This window comes from Notamacropus eugenii, chromosome 1, assembly GCF_028372415.1.
Source record: "Notamacropus eugenii isolate mMacEug1 chromosome 1, mMacEug1.pri_v2, whole genome shotgun sequence".
Lineage (NCBI taxonomy): Eukaryota > Metazoa > Chordata > Mammalia > Diprotodontia > Macropodidae > Notamacropus > Notamacropus eugenii.
This window is the reverse complement of record NC_092872.1, coordinates 15,523,616-15,542,665: the sequence shown is the minus strand read 5'-3', so window position 1 is coordinate 15,542,665 and position 19,050 is coordinate 15,523,616. Positions and strand designations below refer to the sequence as shown.

Below are 19,050 nucleotides of genomic sequence, written 5' to 3'. Positions count from 1 at the left end.
CTCCTGGTAAGCCTACTGAAATGAATTGCTAGTGCCCGAATGAAACTTGAGTGAAAGGAAAGTGTGGCTCGAGTCTTCCCCTTACCTTGATGCTGTCTCCTACAGGGCTTGGAGCTCCTTCCTAAGGGAGTGGCCACTACACCAGAGACGTGAAGTATCAGATCTGGTCCCTGCCTCCTTCAAGTCCCTCCTTGGGTGCCACTTGCTGTGGGCCACCAGCATCCACAGAGTGCTTCAGCTTCTGCTCCTTTAGCACAGCATCAGTTTATGTGTCTTTCCAGGCCTCTTTGAAGTCCTCCTGTTCATCATTTCTTATAGTACAATAGTATTCCATTACATTCATATGCCAAAACTTGTTCAGTCATTCCCCAGTTGATGGGCATCCCCTCAATTTCTAGTTCTGGGCCACCACAAAGAAAGCTGCTATAAATATTTTTGTACATGTGGGACCCTTTCCCATTTTTATGATCTCTTTGGGATACAGTTCTAGAAGAGATATTGCTGAGTCAAGGGGTATGTCTGCAGTTATTTTAAAAGGATTTTTCTCTATGTCTTCCTTCTGGGTTTTGTTGGTAACATATAGAAATGCTGATGTTTATTGTGGGTTTATTTCATATTAGTCATGGAGACTTTAGTTTGGATCAGGCCTCAGATTCTTGTGTATCCCTGGGTAAGTCAATCAGCCTCTTTCAGTCTGTTTCCCTATCTCTAAAATGTGGAGAGGTAGCTAGGTGGAACAATGGGTTTGAAGTCAGGAAGCCTGGAGGCTCTTCCTGAGTTCAAATTTAGCCTTCATATATATTAGCTGTGTGACCTTAGGCAAGCCACCTAACCGTTTGCCTCCTCTGTAAAATGAACTAGAGAAGGAAATGGCAACGTATTCCTTGTGAAGAAAACTCCAAATGGAGCAATAAAGAGTCAGACACAACCAACATGACTGAACAATAAAATTGTGACAATAATAACCCAGATAATAATATAAAAATAATCCTCACAAGGTTCAAATGAAGTTCTATATGGACAGCACTTTTAAAAGCTATAAAGCACAGTATAAATGTTATCATCATCATCATCTCCCTTATCTTTATTATGTGCTTTGTTTCATGACATCTCTAAAAATTTATCTGAGCTTTTCTTCACTTTGACCATTTTTAATTTTGGCAGATTTTTACTTTCTGTGAGGTTCAGTCATTTTTCTCCTTTTGGTATTGTGTGGGACAGAGATCACCACCTCAATAAATGTTGGAATCAAAATCAGAAAAGATCTATATTCTTTCTCATGAGGAAGTGCACAGCCCTTGTCACTCAATCAGTGGTAACCAGGGACTGTACTGGTTGCAAGAAGCAGATTTTTATAGCCCTAACACAAGGGTTCCCTACCTCTCTCCTTATCCATTTCCCTATTGCCTGAGTACTCCAGACGTACAATCTCATCAGGACAGCTATTTTCCAATAGAAACAATTATGCCCATATTTGGCAGTGAAAAACCTATGAGTACCAGGAAGCAGGGAGGGTCACCACGTAGATTTTGGATAATGGTTACTTACTGGGGGCTACTGAGACTGAAGATGGCGCTTAGAAATTTAACAAAGTGGGAAAGTCTTAGTCTTCAATTGAGGACACTACACTATATAGTTCATCTCCCACAGTATTTTTATTGTTTTTTTCATTTGAAGGGAATACTATGAGTTTGACTTCTTTGGAACCTCTTTGTCTCTTGTTTGGAGTTTTAACAAATAATTGTGTATAATAAAGTTAGTGACTTAAACTCCATGAAAGTGATGATAGAAGACTTAGTAATTATTTGAAACTCTTATTGAATACAAGTGTTGCCCTATTTTCAGACATTTTGAGGGCACCCATAATTTTTCTCAGAGGGCAGAATGAGGATTAATGAAGTTGTAGCATGACAGATGGCCACATTATAAAAGGAAAACTATAGTAATTAGTCATAGCTCAAAGTGACATGGATCATGGCCGAAGGTAATGGTTTCCCTCCTATTAGAGGTGGTTAAATGGAGGTTGGATAACCATTTGGGGAAGGACATGTAAAGGGAGTTCTTTGCATCCCCCCATACTAAATTCAATACTATAATAGTAACACTATAATTATAATAACACAAAAATAATCATTATAATTAGCATTTACGTACCGCTTTAAGGTTTGTAAATTACCGAACTTATCATCTCATCTGATTCTTGTATGAATGAATAAGCAATACTACAAAGTTAAAAAAAGACAAGTAATGAGTGAAAGTTTTAAAGGACTTATTACATTCCTACAGTTATGGAGACATTTCATATTAAGCTTACTTTTACTTAAAAAAACCCCCAACCCTGACATTTTCTGAATTGGCAGCAAAAGAGCCCAGATGGAACAAAAAGATTCATCACCCTAGAAAACAGACCCAATTTCTGAGTGGGCCAAGGAAGTCAATGGCCAGCAATAATCTGACCTGGTCTCAGTGACTCAACATGATAAAGATGATATTTTGCTCAGTAACATTCAAATTTCCAATCTGGAAGTGCTTAAAATAGGTCCATTGTCCTTGTCATGTAGTGACTAGAGGCAATCTTCTACTCATGGTTTTTTTTCCTCTAGATCTTTAAAAGTAAGAATATCTCTAAATCTACCACATATCATAGATCTTTTAGAAAATTTCATTAAAATGGTTTGCTTCCTACACAATACAAAAAGTGCTAGCGCAGCTGAAGAGAATACAACAAAAAAGAAGTGATTTTTATTTAAGAGAAATATTTTTCTAATGAAAGAAATTACTTTTGAGGTAATTCATTCAATTCAAAAAAAACCTTTTGGACAGTGTACGAGGCTTAGCACAGTGCCTGGCATTGTAAACACTTAATAAATACTTCTTATTTAGGTCAACCATTTTCCTGTAATCATGTTTTGAATGATTTGTTGTAACGTGAAAAAGTGGTGGGGTTTTTGTTGTTATTACTATAGGAAGTGGTGATCTAAAAGTGATGATGGTACCAGCAGTCTTTATTTTTCCCTTCCTGCTGTAACTTTTAAAATGTATTTTACATAATATAGTAATATATAAATTATAATACAAATTATTATAAGTATAAATGTGACAGAAACATACAATACAAATTATAAGCACAGATATGATATAGAAATGTATATAAAAATACAGTCACATTTTCTCAAAATAAATGTTGCATGTTTCCTATCTCTGATAAAAATAAACTTTCTATAAAATTTACCTGAACCTAAAATTAGGAAATCTTTAAAGTTAGTAAATATTATAAACATATTCCCAGTAGAGTCAACTGAAATGCCCATAAAACTATGGAATTAGAATTTGTAGACAGTGGTTTACTAAAGGAAATAAACTCTTGGAGTTAAAAAAAAACAACAACCAAATTTGGGAAGTAAAATGATTTATTTATCTAGATCAGTCACAGACAAGTTGTGCCTGTAAAGGAATATTAAAATTATGTATTGTTTATGCACACGTACAGTATACATGTTTTTAATCTACATATGCATCTATAGAGTATCTGTTTCTATATCCATATCTATATATTTTATATTTCTACACACACACACACACACACACACACACACACACACAGAAGGCAGTTCTAAGAAGGCCTGCAGTGATGGGTCAGTGGTAGCATTGCTGGGGCAAGTTTGTGACCATGCCAAAGAACAACATATATATGTTTATATTTCAGTCTGTTTGTAGATAGACAAACATGCATGTAGCATCTTTATAACCATATGTGTAAAAATTACCAGAACCCACTCTTTCAATTGACCATTGTATCCCACAAAGCATTCACCCTTAATCTTAAAATTGCCTACCTAAACTGCTATCAATGTTACAGACATTTCTGGAATTACTCCCAGAGCCTTAGAATATAAAATCTCCCTACTGTACATGAAAAACTTAATTTTTCTTTTTCAAAACACCCCAGGTTGATCACTTACTTTATTGACCAAGTCTAGTCCTACTAATGAATGCTGGATGTTTTAAAAAAATCAATCCACTTCCCCTCCCAAAAAGGTGAAGGTTTGTCATGATTAAGGAAATTCAGTAGAATGGTTTCGAAAACAGCTCCAAAAGATGGAATCTCCCATTTTAAAGTAATGAAAATATTACTAGAAGATAGCCGCCAAAGGAGGACTTCTTTGAAAAAGGCAATATACAACGTGATGTTCAGGTGTGACCAAAATAATTAAATTGGTTTCTACAAACAACAAAGGAAACCAGTTTCATCCCTTCATAGTTGTGCCTTTCAAGGTTCTGATATGTTTGTAAAACATTCAGTTTCATTCCCTATAGTTACATCTCTTATATGATGTTGGTTGGTTTTCTTTTGGCAGCTTTCAAATGTTTTATTCACTCTTTTGAATAAATATATATTTCCACTATGGAAAAGAATGTTATAAGCCTAGTAACATGTTCATGATTGTGGAAGGAGTCTGCTTGAAAACTTCAAAAGAGTGAAACAATCTAGATGCTGGAATTCAATTCTTTGTGTAAAGATCTTTGTTTAAAAAAAAGGAAAGAAAGAAAGAAGAAAATAAATGGAAAAAATCAAGAATGAATGCAAGACCCGCAAGATGGTTTATTGCTCCTCTTACTGTTGTTCTTCAGCTTCTTCCTGCATCTCTTCCTTTTCTTCCATTTCCTGGCTCTCTGGTTCGTCCTGGGTGGCTTCCATTTCTGGGCTCTCTGGCTCCTCCTGGGCTGCTTCTATTTCTGGGATCTCAGGCTCTTCCTGGGCTGCTTCCAAACCTGGGCTCTCCTGCTCCTCCAGGGCTGCTTCCACTTCTGGGATCTCAGGCTCTTCCTGGGCTGCTTCCACTTCTGGGATCTCTGGCTCCTCCTGGGCTGCTTCCATATCTGGGCTCTCCTGCTCCTCCCGGGCTGCTTCCATTTCTGGGATCTCAGGCTCCTCCTGGGCTGCTTCCATTTCTAGGCTCTCTGGCTCCTCCTGGGCTGCTTCCATTTCTGGGATCTCAGGCTCTTCCTGGGCTACTTCCATTTCCGGGCTCTCCTGCTCATCCTGGGCTGCTTCCATTTCTGGGATCTCAGGCTCCTCCTGGGCTGCTTCCATTTCCAGGCTCTCTGGCTACTCCTGGGTAGATTCTATTTCTGGGATCTTTTCCTCCTCCTGAGTGGATTCTATTTCCTGGATCTCAGGCTCTTCCTGAGTAGATTCTATTTCTGGGATCTTCTCCTCCTCCTGAGTGGATTCTATTTCCTGGATCTCAGGCTCTTCCTGAGTAGATTCTATTTCTGGGATCTCTTGCTTCTCCTGAGTTGATTCTATTTCCCGGATCTCAGGCTCCTCCTGGGCTGCTTCCACTTCTGGGCTCTCGGGCTCCTCTGGTATGGCTTCTTCCATCACACGCTCTTCTGGCTCTTGGGATATTTCCTGGCTTCCAGGTTTCTCCTGGCTGTCCTCTTCCATAAAACGTACTCTTCGCTCTTGGGATACTTCGCATCTCTTGGGCTCCGGAAGTTTCGCTGGCATTGGGGATACTTTGTGGTGGCTCTCGGGCGCTCCTTGACTGTCCTCTTCGATCCTAAGTTCCCCTGGCCCACAGGGTAGTTGGTGGCTCTCCAGTTTCACTAGGCTCTTTTCTTTCACCGAAACTTCGTCTGGCTTTGGGGATACTTTGTCGGTGCTACGTGTCGCTCTCCTTTCTCTTTCTTTTAACTCATTCCTACATTCTTCAAATTTTTCCTTAAATTTCTGGGCGGTTTCTGTATTTAAGTATCGAATCGCCAGCAATTCACACTTAGGGCTTTCATCAGCAAAGTCAGCGTGCGCGGCCCAGACCCAGGTTCTCGTACTCCAGACACTGCGCCTAGGATCCGTCCATGGAGTTACGTAGTGATTCACACAGACTTTCAGAGTTTTGTCCCTCCTCATGAGGAGGCGAATGGTCCCTTTTACCGTGTGTCTCAGCAGTTTCACGTGGCCAGTGCCTCGCTCTTTCCATTTCGGAAGACCATTCTCATAAGTGAATCGGAAAAGCTTTGCTGGCATACTAAAGAGCTCATCTTCATCTTCTTCAAGAGTCTTCCTCTTCTGCCCAAGTAGAGAAACCATGTGCTTGGGTTGTGCGTTATTGTTCTCCGTGGAGAAGTCTTGCTTCTTTTCATGAGTTCCCTTTGCAGTCTCCATGGGAGCCGGGGATGCTGCGGCGGAGGCTGGTCTTGACTACTCCGGGCGGCTGCAGTGGCTGCAGCAGCTGCAGCGCTCCCCTGTGTCCCGTCCCGTCGGGTCCCTGCGGCGTCTGGCGCCGACGCCTCCTTGCCCCGCGCTTATCTCAGTTCAGCCCCGCCCCTTTTTGGTGTTGATTTCTCACTTTCTTCACCATCCAGCCTAATAACCTCCTCACCCCCACCTCCATCTGTGACTGTTTCTAAACAGCTGGGTTCCATCGTCTTTCGTCTGAGATTACATAATTGTATTCCATTCTTGCTTTACTCATATTATTGTTTTTGCTAACTCCATTTCTTCCTTGAATTCCTTCAATGTGTATCATTCATTCTGTTTTATCTTGATTAACTTCTAGCTTTCTTTTTGGTGTTACTCCTCCCTCCCTGAACTTCCTTTTTCTTAGGGCAGTTTCTACTTCTATTTTGAGAAAAATCACGAAGAGATCCTGAAGAGTTTCTTTGTAGAACTTTGCCGCTTAAGCAATTGATAATTTGTGCCTTTTGAATGCCAGATTACGAAAAACACCTTTTAACAAATAAATACCCATTTTCTCATCTTAGTGGCATGATATATCTTCATGGGCTACATACACCATAGATTAGTAGAAAGAACACTGGGCTAGATACAGAAGAAGGGGGTCGCAATCCCAGATCTTTCACATATTAGCTGTGTGACCTTTGGCAAATCAGTTAACTTGTCTATGCTCAATGCAAAACAGCCAAATTTTGTTAGGAAAATTGATATATAAGTCCTGCCTACATCACAGTGGTGTTTGAACATCAAATGAAAAACCTGAAGACTCAACAATTCTAGTACTGTTAGCTAAGACAAAGGCTTATTGAGTCTTGCAAACTTTAAAATGAGAGATAGAAATGTATACATATGCACATGTATATATCTCTTATGTCATATAATTTATATACTATTATCTTTTGCCACTACTCTAAGTGACAATTAAAACACCGTATAGTAGAGAAATAGTTAAGTGTAGATTACTGCATTTAGAATCAAAACCTGAGTTTTAATTCTTGCTCTTCTTAGTACTTGCTATGTGCCCTGATCAAGCCATTTATACTACTTTGAGATCTTCCTCTTCAGGAAAATAAAGAGAAATTGGATTTTCTGTATATAAAGTAACTTCAAGATCTAGTTGTTTTAGAGGATTGTGCAAGATTATGTGATATATATTTGCATATTTACATTATATATAATTTTGTCAGCATTTAAGTGACCTTATTTTTCTTTTAAGCCATCGTGTTCAGTGTGTTCATCCTTCGTTGCCAAAGAAGACCATGCCATCAGAGAAATAATGATATGACTTGCACTTGACTTTTTTTTTGAGTGAGGGAGGACTGTGAGGGTCACCAGCCTCACTTCTCCTCCAGAGCCATCAGAATCCAGTGACCAGATATTTATCAGGATGACTGGAGATGACTCAGGATGAGGCAGTTGGGATTAAGTGACTTGCCCAAGGTCACACAGCTAGTGAGTGTCAAGTGTCTGAGGTGAGATTTGAACTCAGTTCCTCCTGATTCCTGCACTGGTGCTCTATCCACTGCATCACCTACCTGCCCCGAGTCATGTTATCAGCTTTTGAATAGAAGACAGTAGTATTTGAGTGGAATCTTTTAGTATATTCCAAGTAAAGTCATAGAAATCAAATCAGTAAATAGAATTCTAGAGCTTCAGAGTTAGAAACACCACCAGCACCCTACCATCTCCTCTGTCCTCCACTGCCCACACACACCTCCAACCACTGAGCACTAACAACATATGGAAGATGCTGTGGAGAATATAACCTCATATGACCATTTATTTTTTCCTGTATGTTTTTTGTTTACCCAATTAAATTAAAAGCCTTTTGAAGTTGTAAATACTTACTAAATATTGTTCAGACATTAATTATGCTTATGTAAGAGATATCACAGGGTAGAACATAAATGTGAATGATACAAATGAATATAGAGAAAGGAGGACTTCACTGGTACTTTTAAATGGAGGTTCTATGTTAGAGTTGGAACTGAAGCTAGACTTTTATGAATAGGTAGAATGTTGAGAAGAATGGGGAGTAGAAAGGGGAAAGACTTTCCAGATAAAGGGAGAACTGTGAGTGAAGGTATGAAATCATGGGAATGAGAATGTAGTGCTCCTGGAATGAATGAATATTGAACAGGTCAGTTTGACTAGTATGGAAGAATAGTGCTGGGTATTGATGGGGAATTTTTGAATTGGTAAATTGGGCCTAAGTTTATGGAAGGCCTGATAAATTAGATCAGAGTTTGAGATTTAATGCTTATACTTCCGGTAAGCTTCTGTTCCCTTTTTTTAAAGCCAAGAGTAGTTGTTTGTTTCCAAAGTCACTACCTTGAGGTCAGCATAGATCCTGGGTAGAGACTTTTTTTTAATCTATTAGGAATGATACAGTGAGAATAGTGTGCCACAAAGATAAGTCTGCAGGAGTGCAGTGATGTCCAGTCACTTGGAAAATCAGAATGCTATTTAGAATCCAATACATTTATAAAGCACTTACAATGGGCCAAGCATTTATGGACAGACATCGTGAAGTCAGGAGGAGGGGGCAAAATGATGAACTCAATTTTGTACATGTTCAGTGTGAGATGCCCATATAAGGGTAATTTTAGGTGGAGATTTTCAAGGACTAGTCATTTGCATATAGGTAATAGTCAAAACCTTCGGAATTAATATTACCAAGGGGAAGAAAGTGAGAAAACTCACTATTAAGATTGCTTTTAAGGTCTTAATTTTCATGTTTTACAGTCAAGCATAAATAATATATGCTAAATGTTATCTCTCTCATATCTCTCAGAATGATATCTCTCTTATGATAGCTTACCTTTTTAGTGTCCTAACAAGCTTGATCCAGAATTTCCTTTCAGTCTATGGATAGAATCACAGATTCTCAAGAGTTGAAGTCCCACCAATACCTGAAGCAGTGGTTGGATTGACAGCCCCTTTTAAGTATCAACTTAAGAAGTTTCAGAAGTCTCAGAAGGGCTAATTTACATGCTAGAAATGACCTCTATGAATTATTAAACCGTTCTTCAGTTCTCTTTTTAAGACAGCCTGAATTCACAACCTTGTACACATTTCAAAACTATAAATTCTACCCTTTTTTCCATTTGTTTTCTATTGTTTCCCCCTCCATCTATATCTTAATCCGAATATTTATTATATATATGTATATATAATAGAATAATCATCTATGTCTATATCCTTCCTATAGTTTTGCTAACGGATCCAAATATTTTGACTTTTCCTTCTGGAAAAAAAATTCCTTTATTCTTTCCTCTCTGCCTATTGAAAGAAGCGGATGCTATCAAATGTTTTTCTGTTGAAGGTCATTTTGACTTTGGCCTCTAAGACTAGGGCTACAACTGTCACAATGAAGGTTCACAAATGAAATGTCACAAAGAGGCCTTTGTAGTTAACACTGGGTGGGGCATCGGGCAAGAGTATAAATAGCCAAACTACAGCCAAGTGACTTAAAGGCAATTTGACTGGAAACACCTGAACTCACACCATTCCCAGAGGAGGAAGAGGTTTAGTTAGATAGTCGGGTAAAAGTAGAGGGCAGAGCTGGGAATTGGATAGAGACCTGAGGCTTTGTTATATTTCCCTTTATGTTTGACTTATTGGTACTTTGAGTCATCAGCTGTAACCTACAGTTGATTGGGGAGGTGGGAAGGCTTTGATTTTTTTCAAAGGTATACTCAGCTGGTGCTGGTGCTGCTGCCTCAAATGGTGGTATTAGTGTGTTTTCTGGGTCTGTTTCTGTTGGTATGTCTGACTCCCTGCTGGTGGTGTGTTTGTTGGGCATGATGCTGACCCTCTGCTGCAAAAAAAGCTGCTGGTGGTGATCTGTTTATCCCCTGCTGCAAAATGTTGATGTTGATAGAGTACTTGGTTGTCTCTTCTCCTCCTTCCTCATAATCTTACTTGGTTCTTCCTTTTCTCCTTACCTTCTCTTTCTCTCCTCTCTTTCTTTTGTCCTGCTTTTTCTTTTTTTTTCACTTGTCTTTTTCTTTCTTCTTTCTCTCCAGCCCCTCTCTTTTTTTCTCCTTTATTGTAAAACTCTTAATTTATAACATAGTGTAAAACTAAGTGTATAATATATATACAGATATATATAACATCTGCATATTTTGCAAGTTGAGATGCAGTCTATAACAATTTTAATTATTAGTCTTTCATTTGAAATGTTTTAGAATCCAACAGATTCCAGTTTTTATAATTTTGTAACTTTAAGTCTTTCATCTTTCTTCAGCCATCCTGTCTTCTTTGTCTCTTTTGATTCTTCCATATTCTCCTTTCTCTGCTTGAATGTTTCTTCTCTTATTGTTTCTACTGTTGTCATTAATAGTCATCAATCCTTTCCTTCAGTGTCATTCATTTCATCAGTAATGACTGATTTCTGTAAAAATAGATTGCTTTGTTTTGGGATTTTGAATTGCCTTACTTGGTTAACCTTTGCTTTTCTTAGTTTCGCAAGTGTGCTTCTGTAAGGGATGATGTATGAAGTGATGACTTCATAGCTTCAACCTTTGTTTCCATTGCCTTCCCTTTTCTTCTCCCTCTTTAAAAATCACTTTCCATGTTTACTTTCTCCATTCTCAGTCCAAAAGTTTCCACCAACACTTTCATCATTCATGTTTCTATCTGATCTTACAGCCTTTCAACATCCCTAACCATTTTCTGTAGAGTTTTTACTTTCTCTGCTTCTCAGTCCAAAAGTTTTCACTACAACCATTTTACGTTTCTTTCTAAACCCTCTCCCTTTTCATCCTAAGTCCAATTCATATCATTCTTTTCATCACCCCAACCTCAAGTGCTATCCACATCATCTTTTACAGCTCTCCCTTATTCAGCCCATGTTTTTTTTCTTCTATGCGTTTGAAATGGACGGACCGAGACAAGCACAGGCAAGAGTCAATTGAGAATTTGGGAGCGTCTTTATTAGCAGGAGGCTGTCCACAAAGGTGGCAGCCCTGAACAAAGGTGTGTGTGCCTTTTAAGCATCTTAGCACTTCCCGGTATAGCCTGGCGGTTCCTATAGCACACATTTTTCACAGAACAGTTTTGACAGGGGTTCCTAGGTACTGCTAGGCAAGGGGGCACAACAGAGAGGGGGCCCCAGGCAGCTGCTAGGCAAAGGGGTACAACAGAGACAGGGGCCCAGGCAGCTGCTAGGCAAAGGGGTACAACAGAGATGGGGGCCCAGGCAGCTGCTAGGCAAAGGGGTACAACAGAGAGTGGCTACTAGGCCCAACCCTGCCTAGAAACTCAACAGACATTATCTCAACCCAGGGGCTCCAATGGGGGGGAAATAATGTCCATTTTACTTTATAACATATTTCAGTGTGTGCCAGCTACCAGCTAAGAACTCGTCTGTATCGTGTGGTGTTGCTGAGGGAAGACACTATATCTACGTCATCTATATCATCATGGTGTATGAAAGTTCCCAGTCCCCCCCACCCCACCCCCAATTTCTGGAAAGCTTCTATGTGAAAGATTGGAAGGTTCTTTTCCCCAGCTTTGAATGAAGGTAGTTTTTGTTTGGACATCTGCTAGCAAAAGAAGGCCAGGGAAGATCTTTCAGGTTTCCACGGTGAGAATCTGCTTTTGGGCCAAAGTTGATTCAATGAAGCAAAGGAAGTACAAGAAAAAATTATGAGCAATGAAGCGAGCAGGGAACAAGAAAATTTAGAAAAATGAAGCCAGAAGTGTTGTAAAGAATAAGAAATTATGTTAAAAGATACTAGAAGAATACTTTATATTTATCAACCTACAAAAATCTTCAAAACTTTTAAAATAAAACTTTTCAAATAAAATGCAAAAGAATTATTGTTCCATCTGTGCTTATTAACTAGTAAGAATAAATAAATAGTTATTTATAGTATTTCAGTTTTACAAAAATTTGTTGTGGTACTCATTAAGGGTGCTTTCAGGTTTTATTAAAGTACATTCAGATTTTTAAGATTTAAGTCTGAAACAAGGACCCACTGGTAGATCTTCAACCTCTATGAATCCAGAACCAGAGAAGTTCATCTACTGAAAAAACCCCAGCAAATTTGTTGTTGACAGATATATTAAGGGAGTCTCCAAAATCCCTTAATATCTCAAAAAGAGAGAAAGGTAGGAGGATGTGGGAGCCAGGAGAGAAAAGCAGTTGATATGTCATTTTTTTGTATGTTAATTACAAAATTATTTTTTCCATTTGAATTCAAGAATATTTTGAGAACTCATATCACCACCAGTAGAGAAAATATACTTAGGCAATTGGTAGGAGAGATTGGAAAGGAGGGGAAAAAGAAGAAAATACAAAAACCAAAAAAGTAATCTCTACACAATTAAAGGGGAGAAATTTCATACATATATGATAACAGGACAATGTACAAGAAACAAGAGACACACAAACCAAAAGAATAAAGGTGTTATAACATTGGGAAATCAATAGATTGAAATTGTACCATTATAACATCATGTGACACAATCATATGCTAGACCTGCAGACGTCTACCCAAACTCTTCTAGGTTTTCTAGATGTTTTGACAACTTTTATCATAGAGTGATCTTGTGCTCAGTGGGAAGCCACCACATACTTTTTCTTATTTCTGGATTTCTTGATCTTGAGATATCATCTTTTTCCCCCAATCTCTGCCATTTACCCCCATCCCCAACTATTGCAGGTTATTTTTTTTTTTTACACAATCACAGCTAAGAGATACAAAAACATAGCCCCCAGAATCAAGAGATATGAAGCCCATCCATAGATTGGTATGAACTACCTAACCTAGGGAATAATCTCATCTCCTTACCATGACTTTTTATGCCAGGAAGAGGTCCCAACATCAGAAAGATAGTTTGTGGTGAGGAAAGAAGGGGATGGGGAGGGGGTTTTAATAGAGTAATGAAGAGTGACATGAGCAGATCCAGAAGAACATTGTTATTATGCTGTAACAGCAATATTGTTTTAAGAACAATTTTGAGTGAATAAATTCTTTTGACTACCATAAATACCCAAATTAACTACAAAGGACATAATGAAGGGAAGATGCTTTATTATATGTGCATCCAGGAAAGAACTGATAGAAGTATATATAGAATAATTATACACACACACACACACACACACACACACACACATTTGTGTCTTGATGGTAGCCATCTCTACGGAATGGGGGAGGGAAGAAAAAGAAATGTACATGATAATTTTATTATATATTTAAAAGGATTAGCAAATTTGTATGTAATAGATTTGCAATTTCATGTGCGATCATCTTTTTTATTATACTATGTTATGGAAAAGCTTGTTTTATTCCACAAATTAAAAATAAAATAACATTTTTAGAAATAAAGTTAAAATATTTTAAAATGGGGAAATAATTAATAAAAATACATTAAAAAAAGGAAAATTCTAAGAAATGTCTTCATTCTCAGAAATTAAGAAGAGTATGCTAGCTAAGCTTTTCTGATCTTTCTTACTTTCTAATTTCATTTTCTTGTTTGTGTTCTGTCTTGGTCATTCCTAGAGAAGATCCAGGATTTATAACTTTTAAGTATCTCAACTTTGTGCTTGATTCTTCAGCTTTTGCTGCATCATCTCACTGACAACTTTCAAATCTCCTTTTTTTTTTTTTCTCGATTACTATACAATCACCTTCATCTGTCTTGGTGATTTTCCCAGTCAGCTTAGAACCATGACTTCATTTTCAATTCTTCATTCTTGCTCAGTCTCCACCCTTCCACCTTTAGTTGTTTTTCAGTTATGTCTGACTCCTTTGTGACCCTATCTGGGGTTTTCATTTTTTTATAGATAAGAAACTATGAGGCAAACTGTTAAGTGACTTGCCCAGGGTTACACAGCTCTTAAGTGTCTGAGATCAGATTTGAACTCAGGAAGATAAGTCTTAATGACGTTAGGTCCAGCACTCTATTTATTCACTGGCACCACCTAGGTGTCCCTGCCCTTCTGCCCACATCTAGTTGATTTTCCTGTTTGTAGCAGCAATCTAATACCTCTTTCACAACCTAGCAGAATTTTATCTGTGCAACTGTTAGTCTCTTGAACTATATCCAGTCATATTTTGCCTCCTGATTGGGGTCAGTAAAAGAAAATAACTGTGAACTTGGAGAGTCACCTCAACTGAGAAACAATCGATATGACTAAGCATTTAAAATATTAGCTTCATTGTTCCTGATTACACAGCTCCTCACATAAAAGTTCAAATACTTTGAATCCCAGCATCCACATTTCCATTTCTAAACCTTTCATACAACTGCCAAATTTATATTCTTAAAATTTAAGTCCACTCAAAGAAAGCTTCAGATCCTGATTGCCTTAAAAATAAACATAATAAATTTCTCTGTTTAGTATAATAAAAAAAAAAAAAGCCCTTTGCCATCTGGAATTCAGCCTAATCTTCCAGAAAATGTATAATACAACCTCCTTCCTCCTACCCACACACTCACACCCTCAGTGTTCTCATTGGGTTTACTTTTTGCTGTTCTCTATGTACTCTATCTCCTGTGCTCTTTGTATAATGTCTCCAATGTCTGACATGCTCCCCACCTCCTTAACCTCTAGAACCTCTTCAAGGCTCAGTTCTCAAGTGCCACCCCTTCTGAGAGGTCTTCATGCACTCTCTAGTGACTGACCCCTGCTTCCTCCATACAGTGTGTTATATTGTATATCTTCTATATTACTCATCAGAGAAGCTTCTGTATTCCTCTAAGAGATTGTAAGCATAAGCTCCCAAAAGACAGAGATGATATGCTTCACTTTCAAGTCTTTAGGAGTCTCTCTAGTACCTAGTACAGACCGGTGTTTAATGTATAAAGCTTATCGTTTTACTGTTACCACGATTATGTGCCCAAGCTTCTCTGCTTGTTTGGCTACTGAGTGACCATCTCTCTCCTAAGTCATTTTCAGGAACTAAAAGGAACTAAGCAGTGGAGCAATTATGAAACACACAACTGCTTCTTTTTTTTAAAATGCGGCAGATTGTTAACAACCAGGATTGGCTGTAAAGAAAGGAATGCAAGATTGTGTAATACACTGCTTTATTTGTAGATGCTGTGGACTTGGAGTGTAGAAAACTGTATATAATGTTGGACTTGAGAGATATGTTAGCTCTGCTGAACTATTTCCCTCTTTTATTCTTTATTATAAGGAAAGAGCCCTTCTGGGAGAGGGGGGATGTAGGGTTGAATTGGGAAACAAAGATGTTGAAAAATGGCAAGATATCAGTAATTGTTTTAAAATTGTAAGCAAGTTTTGAAGCCAAAAACTGGTAATGCTTAGGAGAATTACTTTGGCATGGCTGTGTTGGCTGGCGGCTCATCTTGTTTTATGATTTTGTTGTACCTAACTTGCCTCTGTCCCTTAATCTTAGCACAGTTCTTGTACATAAGCTTATAATTAGTAAGGGCTTTTTCATTCATTCATGCTTTCCCTCTCTTTGCACATGTCCAGTAAACTCTAAGCACCTTGTCCACCCTGCCAACACATACCTACCCTATTACTGTGATCGTTAATACCATCCTTCCAGTCCCTCAGACTCAAAACCTAGAAGTCATCCTCTCCCCTCCCATATCCAATTTTGCCCAAACCTCTGCATTTATAACGTTCATTCTACCATTACTTTGAGTAAAAGTCCTCGTCACCTCACACCTGAATGACTTCAATAGCCTGCTGGTGTGTGTATCTGCCTTCCTCAAGTCTTGACCTTCTTGCACCGTATCCATCCTTTATTCAGATTTCATGTCAACTTTCTTATTCAGTAAACTCCTCTTGACCCCCAGGACCAAAACAAAATGCTCTATTTGACTTTTAAAGCCCTTCATAACCTAGTCCCCTCCTACTTTTCTGTGACGAAGGCTTCATGGCTATTCCATGAACAAGACACTCCATCTCTCGAGGTTCTGGGCATTGTCTCTGGTTCTCCCCATGCCTGGGAATGTTCTCCTTCCTCTGCTCTGACTGCTGACCTCCCTGGCTTCTTTTATGTCTGAACTAAAATCCCAGCTTCTATAGGAAGCCTTCTGTAATTCCTCTTAAATTCAGTGCCTTCCCTCTGCTTATTATTTCTTATTTATTCTTACATATAATTTGCTTTGTTTGCATGTTGTCTCCTCCTATTAGATAGTAATCTCCTTGAAGGAAGGGACTGTCTTTTTGCTGCCTTTTGTATACCTAGCACTAACTGTTAGTATTATGGCCTGGGCATAGAAGTACAGGGGCCTAACAAATGTTTATTAATTATTGATTATTTGGAATGCGTTCCCCCCTTCACCTCTATTTCTTGACACCTGTAGCTCCCCTTACTAGTAGTAGTCAGTATAAATATCTCATCCATCAAAAGGCCTTTCCTGATTCTTTTAGTTGTTAGCATTCCCTCACAAAGTCATTTATTTATTTTTATATCCATATTTGGTATTCGGTGGCTATAATATCCCTTTAGTAGAATGTAAGCTACTTGAAAGCAGGAACTATCAGACTTGAGTCTTTGTATTCCTGGCTCCTAGACCAATGTCTAGCACATAGGAGGCTTCATAAATACTTATTGGTTGATTAATTGTTGATTTATTATTGATTAATGTATATGCCTGGCTATTGACTTCTTTGGAGAGAAGAGAAGCCCATATGGTCTTATATAAGTTTTATGAGTCTCTATATGGATTCACAGTTCTGTGTTTATTTCCTGGATATAAGATAGAAGAGAGAGAAGAGTTAGAGTAAACTGGATCAGACTGAACTTAACTCTGCAACTGATCCCATCAGCTAAGGATACTCCTTGTTCTTGGTGAAGGATGACTGACCATACACAGGAACATGAATTAATGATTACTGAGAAATACCAAATAGATTCTTAAGGTTTGTGTATTTTGCAAATCTATTTCAAAGAATCATCTCTAAAATAAAATTTTAAATTATATTTAACTTGTATCTCTCCCTTTTTAAAGTCATATAAAACTTATTTCCATCAACATAAAATATTGGAGAAATTGACATGCCTGAAAATTGATCTTCATGTAATGAAATGTCATGAGTCTGTCTTAGACTTATACAAGGTATCAGGGAAGCAAAACTCAGATCTTCTTGTTGTACTGTGTCTGTTTTCACATTTTAGGAGATGTATTTAACCTTTGAGGTTGTTTTAGTTTGATCTTTTCCAACTTCATGTTTATGGACCTGGATCTCTAATGCTGTCACTCTGTGGTTGCTATCCTTGGAGGCTCCATTTATTCACCTTCCAACATTTCTGTTGTCTAGGGCAGGTTCCCCTCCCCTGGCTTAAGACGTTTGAGAAGCAAATGATGTCGTCAGGTCTGGTTTTCTTTCTAAGAATATTTCCAGTACCTCATAATGGAATGTCCATCTTTTTTAAATTTATAGTTAAGCTCAGTTTTGCAGGTAGATCACCCTGGGCCTGCATCCTGGTCTTCACTGTTCTTTGGAGCACATTCCATTTCGTCCTCTATTTTCTGGTGAGTGCAGAATAAACTTGTGTTATTCAAATTTCCTTTCCTTTATATTTGAAAGTCTTTCTCCTGGCTGCTTGCAGAATTTGCTATTTCTGATTTGCTGTGTTAAACTTAACCACCAAATGTCTAGGAGTTTGTGGCCTTGGACTTTTTGCTAGAGGTGATTTCTTCATTCTATTGATTAACACTTCATTTCCTTTACTGAGATGTTCTGGGCAATTTTCTTCTATTATTTCTTTCATTACAGTGTTCACATTTTTTGACTGGTGGTTTTCTTCTGGGAAACCTACATATAATCATTAAGTTGTCTCTATGCATCCTACCTTTGAGATCAATAAGTTTTGTTTAAAATAGAGTATGTTTTCCTTTAATATTATTGGTTTTTTTGCTTCTCTTTTTCTAGGTTGTCCTTCCCTTTTGTGTATTTGCATTTCCAATCTGTTGTCTTTTTTTTGTTTTGTTTCTTTTTTGAGCCAAGCTTGACATTGCAGATTTAAATTTTTCTATTCTACCAACTATTTCTGCTGTGTAGGACACAAATTCTGCTTTCATATTTCCAATTTCTTTTTTAAATCACTCAGGAACAGTATGTTCTTGTGTGTGTTAAAAGACCCTTACCCAAAATTTTAAATAAATTAAGAGGCTTCTCAAGGTAAGAACAGAAGGTGATTTATTCAGTTCTTGTGAGAAAGGGGCGAGGACACCACCAGGACAGGGCTAATGGAAGGAGGCAACTTACAAAGGATAAAACACCATTATATATCCTAACGTAGAGAATCCCACCTCCCCACTATCCCACCTCTCCATTGACTGGGAGGCAGGCTTACAGTCTAGGCGTGAAAAACTAGAGAAGACCCAGGAAGGATCCTCCTATCCAAACATACTTCTTTATTTAATACCTACCTAACTACTGATGTGGCTATTGTATAACTAAAGTAAAAAGGAGAGGAGAGGGAAAAGGGGAGCTTGTAATCAAAGGGGAGATTTGAGTAACTTCCAAATTTTGGCTACAGTCTATAACATTTTCACAGAGAGAAGGGAGGGGAGGGGCCCCAATTGCCCACAGGCCCAAGATTCCTGGAAATCAGGTATCCAGAAAGAGAGGCCTTATGGAAAAGAAATTTTATTTAGAAAATACAATATTCCCCATATTTTATTATGAAAAGTCTTCACAATTTCCTCATTTCACTCATTCTCTTCAAATACTATAGGGTCCTCTGTCTCATCAGTGCTGCCATGCTGGTGTTATAGCTTGAGATGACTGAGTTTTGATTTTTGAGGCCTTGGGAGGAGGAGGGTAGTAGTCTGAGTTGTGGACTGGAACTCTATTTCAA

General features: G+C 38.2%; 1 pseudogene across 1 annotated transcript; it reads right to left on the bottom strand.

The window, feature by feature from the left end:
• Window positions 1-5,110: 5,110 nt before the first annotated feature.
• On the bottom strand, window positions 5,111-6,932 carry LOC140534151 (ran-specific GTPase-activating protein pseudogene; annotated as a pseudogene). Its single transcript, XR_011977180.1, has one exon. The product of XR_011977180.1 is annotated as a ran-specific GTPase-activating protein pseudogene (transcript).
• Window positions 6,933-19,050: the final 12,118 nt, after the last annotated feature.